This window comes from Micropterus salmoides, unplaced genomic scaffold, assembly GCF_014851395.1.
Source record: "Micropterus salmoides isolate LMB-PRFRI ecotype aquatic unplaced genomic scaffold, ASM1485139v1 Ms_hic_scaffold_15, whole genome shotgun sequence".
Lineage (NCBI taxonomy): Eukaryota > Metazoa > Chordata > Actinopteri > Centrarchiformes > Centrarchidae > Micropterus > Micropterus salmoides.
In genome coordinates, this window is record NW_024040596.1 from 30,077,231 (window position 1) to 30,084,216 (window position 6,986).

A 6,986-nucleotide genomic window follows, 5' to 3' on the forward strand; every position below is an offset into this window, starting at 1 on the left:
CTGGTTTCTTCTCTTTCTCTATTATTATTAGCAGTGCTTGAAGTGGGAAAATATAGTTGCCAGTACTCTCCCCCCCGCGCACTATCCTCAACCACAAGATGAAACTAGTAGGTATTATTAACGACTTTGCGCATTAACCACATGAGTTCTTGCATTCTGAACACATTTTCTGCACCAAGTTATGAAGGAAATATCTTTATGAAGGGAAACTAAATTAAGGTGACAGGTGACAAATCAAAATATAATGCAATAAAATTCAGATAATTCAGTAATCAGCTTTTGGACAATGCAAATTAGTTTCCTCTTTATTTCAGTTGCATTGCATGTTTTCCTTTTGTGCATTGTTTCATTTGTTCTAGTTGCTGTTTTTCAGAATATTTTTCACAAAAGCTTCAAAAAGTGATGGAGACATTCTGATTCTCACCTGTCCCCAACGACACCTATCTGTCAACGCTTTTAAATGTCCCGCCCCGTCCAGGCTGTGATTGGTCGGTTCACGACAAGCGACATTGACGACCTACATTCAGCACAGGGCTGCTTGAAAGACACCCGAGTTTCTCTTCTCCCTCGAGATCAGCAGGCAGGCGAGAACGGGAACAGGTGAGCGTCACGTAGCGCCAAGAGAACCTGATATAGGGAGGACTTGGGAGAAGTTCCGGTACGCAAGAAAATGTCCCGGTGCGCGAAAGAGTAAAATGTCGAGGTGCCGGAACTGCGTACCAGTAAAAAGCACTAATTATTAGCCAACTCTGGGAATGTTCTATTGTATCTGTGTTGAATCCCATGCAACTCACTGGTTTCACCATTGGAGTCATAAAGAAACTAACAGGCATGGGAAATGTCTAGGAAGCATTCACCTTTGCTCCCAAGACCACCCCAAATCTGTCTTATATAGCTAAATAACTGCTGGATCTTTATTTGCTTTAATTAAAACTTCCAATTTTACAGAAATGAGACCTATATATTAGTAATCTCTGTGCTGAAAATTACTTTCTTACCATTCAGTTTTATCTCTATTTCCCCATTTGGCCCAATATGTCTGTAAAAGATAATAGCAACTACCACTTTACTTTTGTTACCAAAGTATTATTTACATTTATTGTAAAGTTATGAGCAAACAGAGTTAGAGATATAGGCATAGGGTCACATAACAACACAGGGTGTAAAGCTAACTTCAAAACACAACATATATGAATACTTTTGTGACATGAAGTTATCAGATCGATTATGCTTATGTGACATACAGAATAAATCTATACAACCATCGTACAGATAAGTAATAAGTAACCAGATAAACCCCAATGAAAAAATTAGTCTGTTTTCCAGTTAGGTTCACTCCAGAACTCATCATCGTATCTGTCTCCTCCCTGCCTCGTAGCACATAAGGCCTCTCCAGATTCTCTCCATCTCTTCCTGTCTGCTGCAATCCCTCGTGCTTCTTCCCATGAACTCCTCTATATGTCTCCACATGCTTTTTGGTCTTCCTCTCTTCTTCTCCCTTCTGGTGCCCAAGTCATCGGCATGTTGTTATGGTGGTCATGAGCCTGTTGAAGTATGTTGTGCCATGAGGCACGGAGCAGGACTGGTGAGATTCTATGACTTCTTCAGCAAATCCCTAACAGTGTGTTTTCATCTTCTCTGTCTGTCAGCTCTAAGCTTATTGGTTTTGACTAAAGATGTACATTTTTAAAAACACTTCACACATATACAGGTGGAGAAGTGCAAGGTCTCTAACATTGCCAGCGGTTTAGACATTAATGGCTGTGTGATGTGTTATTTTGAGGGGACAGCAAATTTACACTGTTATACAAGCTGTACACTCACTACTTTACATTGTAGCTAAGTGTCATTTCTTCAGTGTTGTCACATGAAAAGATATAATCAAATATTTACGAAATTGTGAGGGGTGTACTCACTTTTGTGAGATACTATATATGTCAGTAGTTAAATTTTAATAAAGGCTAAATCATTCCCTGCTGGGCACTGCATTTTTCAGCAAACGCTACAAAATTGTATGTTTGTTGGGCACTTGCGGTTAATACACATTTGGTACCCCAGTGTCTTTCCAGCAGCAGGACGATATATGTACTTACATAAATAAACAATGGAACAAGTCACCCAGTGCAACATTGTGGCTCACGTGTTTTTAGTAGTTTTTGGACATCAATGGAGCTCTATGGCACAGAGGAAGAAGATTATTATTATTATTAAAGTATGGGATTTCTTGACAATAGCAAAAATATAGAATATCACCAGCATGATCCTTTAAATCCAGCCAAGTATCCTATATGGATTATGTGAATGTAAGACAATTCTGTCCCTCACGATTCAGCGCTAACATTCAGTGCCAACGCACGAAGTAGTGTTCCCTTTATGTAGCAGGGCGGAAGGTAAGGGTGTGAGGGCTGGGGTGGTGACTTGGCTAAACATCTTAGCTGCATGGTGTGTATGCACCAACCTTTGAAACAAATCATACATGATTTTTCTGATTGGACAAAAGTTATTTTAATTAAACAAACTGCAGTTTTTTTATTTACAAATCACATTTTCCTGCTTTCTTAATGGAAACAAACACGGGATAATTTAACCAAAGTGTTATCATCTGACTTCTAATGGCTGCTTTTCATGAACAAATCATAAACCAAGACTTAAAACAACATGTGTCTGAGGAAAATATCGCAGGCAGTGAAACGCACCATAAGTTAGAGGTAAACACAGAGCACACTGCTGTCAGGTTCAGTATGTTGCAGCAAGGCACAAAAACCTGCCATAAAAAGGCCGGTGATAAGGCTCTGTGAAGTGAGGCACTTTTCAAAGGCTATTCAAAAACTAATAACACTGTCTGCAACACTTGGGGGGTAAAAACCAGTTGGATACTCATTCACAAATTCAAAAGATGGATTAGTCTCTTCAGTGCTGTAGTGTGGGCTAATATTTCATATGGTGCTGAAAGCTGGTTTAACAACTTCTACTCAACTCTGCTTAACAACTGTGGTCCGCAGTGCTAAGCCCGACACCATATCAACCTGTTCTTTCCAGACCTCAGACTAATTTATACTGTATATGCCTCACTACACCTACCAGCACACTGCTGCATAAAGAGTAAGAGGATTTCAGTGCAGAACAAACCCAGACGAGGGCAAACTGCTGATCTGCAGCAAAGGAGGGTCACGTTATGCTTTGTCATTGTTTATCGGTCTCAAGAGGAGCAGATTTTGGTCTGTTTCAATCCTCTTGTCTACATTAGATTCATTCAGAGTCGTCATGATCAACGTGTTTCAATTAGTGGATGAAACACTGCGTCAGCGCTGCATCAAGGGGCTGCAGGGAAGTTGTTTGTGATTTACTGTGCTAATCATCTTAATTGGAACTTGGATAATTACACATTAAGACACACTTAAATGTTATGATTCCCTACTTTGGTGGAGTTTTAAATTAGCTAATGGTCATTTACATGACATTTTAGGCAATGAGAAGATTTACAACGGTGACAAAGAAACTTTTCACTCTGAAATGTGATGTTCAGGAAGACAATGAAAGTAAAACCCTGCTGGTATGAAAGTAGAAGACATAATGGGCAGGTGTTAGAGTTGTTATTAAAAGATGGTTCAGTATTTTAGGAAAGTGTTACAACTTACAAAGTTTCATTTTACTTTTTAGCCAGGCATCAGTAGTGAGAGTAACACTGCATTTACTGTAGGAGAGTTTAGCTAAATGTGTACCAGATGTATTTTTTCCTCTATGGCAGCTTCTGAGTAAGAGTCATAACATGACTGATGGCACACTGGGAGGCATTATGCATAGAGCTTTTTAAAAGCAACACTAATCAAGGATGACTGACCATCAGATCAGAAAAAAAGCCTACTGCATACACAATGTGCCCTGCATCTTAAAAGTGGCAGTTAAGCTTTTTGAACAAAATGTCCAAAATGAAAAGGATCATAATGCATGCCTTGTTATTAAATGAGTGTCCATAAATCAAAAGGAAGTCATTATGTCAAAGACAGTAAGACTCCATGACTCAAAGCATTCACTCTGACAGCTCAAACTGCACAAGGTTAGAGGAACCTTGATACTTCCTGAGAGGCTGTGTTCTTACCTGATTTGCAGTTAAGGATAATATTTAAAAGTGTCTCCGTTGTCATCAATGACAAGAATGTAATTTCCACTGGGTATGAGGGGTAGGGGCGTATATCACCTCATTTCATTGTTCAGGTTGATTTTGGTTGCTATCTCTCAACATTGGTCTCTGACTGTTCAGCCATCATTGTCCAGAAGAGAGAAGATCTGAGTTGATAAAACAGGTTGATAAGCCACCTTCAGTTGCGACCCTACATCCAGAGCAATAATTAACAACTGGCAGACAGACAATAAGTAATAACTGCCAAACGTTTATTAACTCGGCCCTCACAGTCAAAGATAAGACAATAAATAAAGCACAGACATCTTTGTAGTAAAGATATAGAAATCATTCTTTCAGAATGAAACTAATGATGATTCTCTGTGTTAAAAATTTAAATACAGCAGAGGTTTACATTTTCTTACTACAAATATTATGGATAGCACAGTAGCCAGTTTTATCATAATTCTTTATTGGCTACAGTGATTGGTAACACTTTACAATACGGGACGCAGTAACTCTTAATCAAATTTAATAATGATTAGTTAATTAAGAAACAACTGAGGAACGACTTTGATTATTGATAAATCCTTATTAAGTACTTATTAACAATTTCTAATGGAGGACCTTATAGTAGATCATGATAAGTTACTAGAGAACAACTGGGAAATCCTTTATTAATGAATCATTAGGTAATGATTACCTGTGAATCATACTGTGCGATCATACTGACCACTTTCTTCATGAGCCGTTCCTAATTAACTCTAAATAATGAAGTTGTGATTCAGCACTTAGTAACTACTCAGTGTGATACAGGACTTTACTTTAAGGGCCACAAAGAGCAAGATATAATAAGTAATGATGTTTGGTCCCTATGAAATGATGATGGCCTACCTGCCTGTTTACCAGCGTGCACTCTGCCAGTGCACTCACTGCACATGAACATGTGTTTTGGTGGAGTGCTTTGGAGAGACGCCTGATTTGAGAGGGTGGGATTTTTTCAGTTGGATACTTCCAAAATCTAGCCAACATTGAACTACAGCCTGTGCAACTGAAAAAAAATGTCTTTGGCTAAAAGTGTGAACAGACAGCCAACTCTGTCTCCTTTCCCATGTCTGACACCCATGTCCAAAGAGAAAATGTGGCAGCACTGCGCTGGTACCCTGAACTGTGGGTGGGTTTGTCAAAGGCAAGGGAGTTTTGTGTTCAGGGATTTGACTGGACCAGATGGCCCTCGAACGCTCAGACATTTCCCATAGCCAGAGCAGGAGAAATGCTCAAACAAAGCCACCCAGACCATGCCACACAACACTATTCCAGCCATGATTTGTGTCAGTTAATGTTAAATGACTTACTCACGGACATTCAGCTTACTTTCTAGTTCGCCAAGACATGCTGTTGTTGTGATGTTAGCTATAGTAGCAGGAGAGCTGGGGCAGTCTCGTCCTCTCTGCATGTTAGCTTCGCGGAAGCAACTGTAGCGACAGTTTGCTAAGCCATAACGTAGCTAACGTTACAGTAGCGACAGTTTGCTAAGCCATAACGTAGCTAACGTTAGTTAAATTACTTGCTGTATCGTTGTACGCTCTATATCATGGTATTTGTCATGGAACTGGATTTCTCCAATATCAAATACCCCACATTTAAGACCAACCAACGACAAACCAAACCACTTGGGCTATAATTAAAGGAATAATTTGACATTTTGGGAGATGAGCTTAGGCTACTCACCTTCTTGTTGAGAATTAGATGAAAAGATTAATGCCACTCTCATATCTCTTGAGAAATGTGACATTAGAGCCAAAAGACTGTTAACTTAGCTTAGCACAGAAACTTGAAGCAGGTGGAAACAACTGTCTTGGCCATCTGTCTAAAGGTTAAAAAACCTTCTTTTTTATTGGGATTTTAACCCAAACAATAAATATAACATACAACTCAAATTCACAGAGAAAAGGAGCAAATATGAAAGAAACAATCAACAATGACTAGAGCTGCAACCTCAAAGCATTTGACAGGCCACACCCCAGAGAAAGTTCACTAATTAACATATTATATCTTGTTTGTTTAATCTGTACAATCTGTACGTAACAATGTAGAATAAAAAGGACAAGTTACAGTTTCACAGTTAGTAACAGTACCTGGCCAACAAATACTGCATTATATAACCCCCTGCAACATTGTTTCTGCTAAGCTAAGCTAACCATTTCCTGGCTCCAGCATATTTAATGGACAGATATGATAGTGATCTTCTCATCTAAGTTTCAGCAGAACATAATAAGCATTATTTCCAAACAATGTCAAATATTTCAAAAAATGTCAAAATATTGCTTTGAGATACCAGGATGCCAGTGTTGAACGGGAATTCAACACCTCACACTACTACTACTACTACTACTACTTCACCTCTACATCATTACTTTTTTGCCTCACTATATTAACCTCTCACCAATTCCTACAATACATGAATCTCAATTTTAGACCAAGCATTCTTCATTCAGTTTGTTTTTCATTTTTAGTTTTCACCTGACAACACTGTTTGGCAGACCAGCAGCAGTTTGCTTCCAGTTTGAGAAACCCTGGTCCAGTGCCCAATACGTGTTGGTTGATATTCTGCAAATTGTTTAGGCTACTTTGAATTTAATGAAAAAAACAACACTGGTTGTAAGAAAGTTGGAAAAATAAATTGGACCCAATGCTCTGTAGTTCTTCCATCTTTTATACTGGCAAGCACAGAGATTGGGCTGGAGTCCGGAGTGGACACTTGAACTGCGAGGAAACTGTCTCCCCTATTAGCTTAAAATCACACCTGGAGCTTTTAATAGCCAAATTCATTTAGTTAACTACAACAAACCACAAGGCAACATCC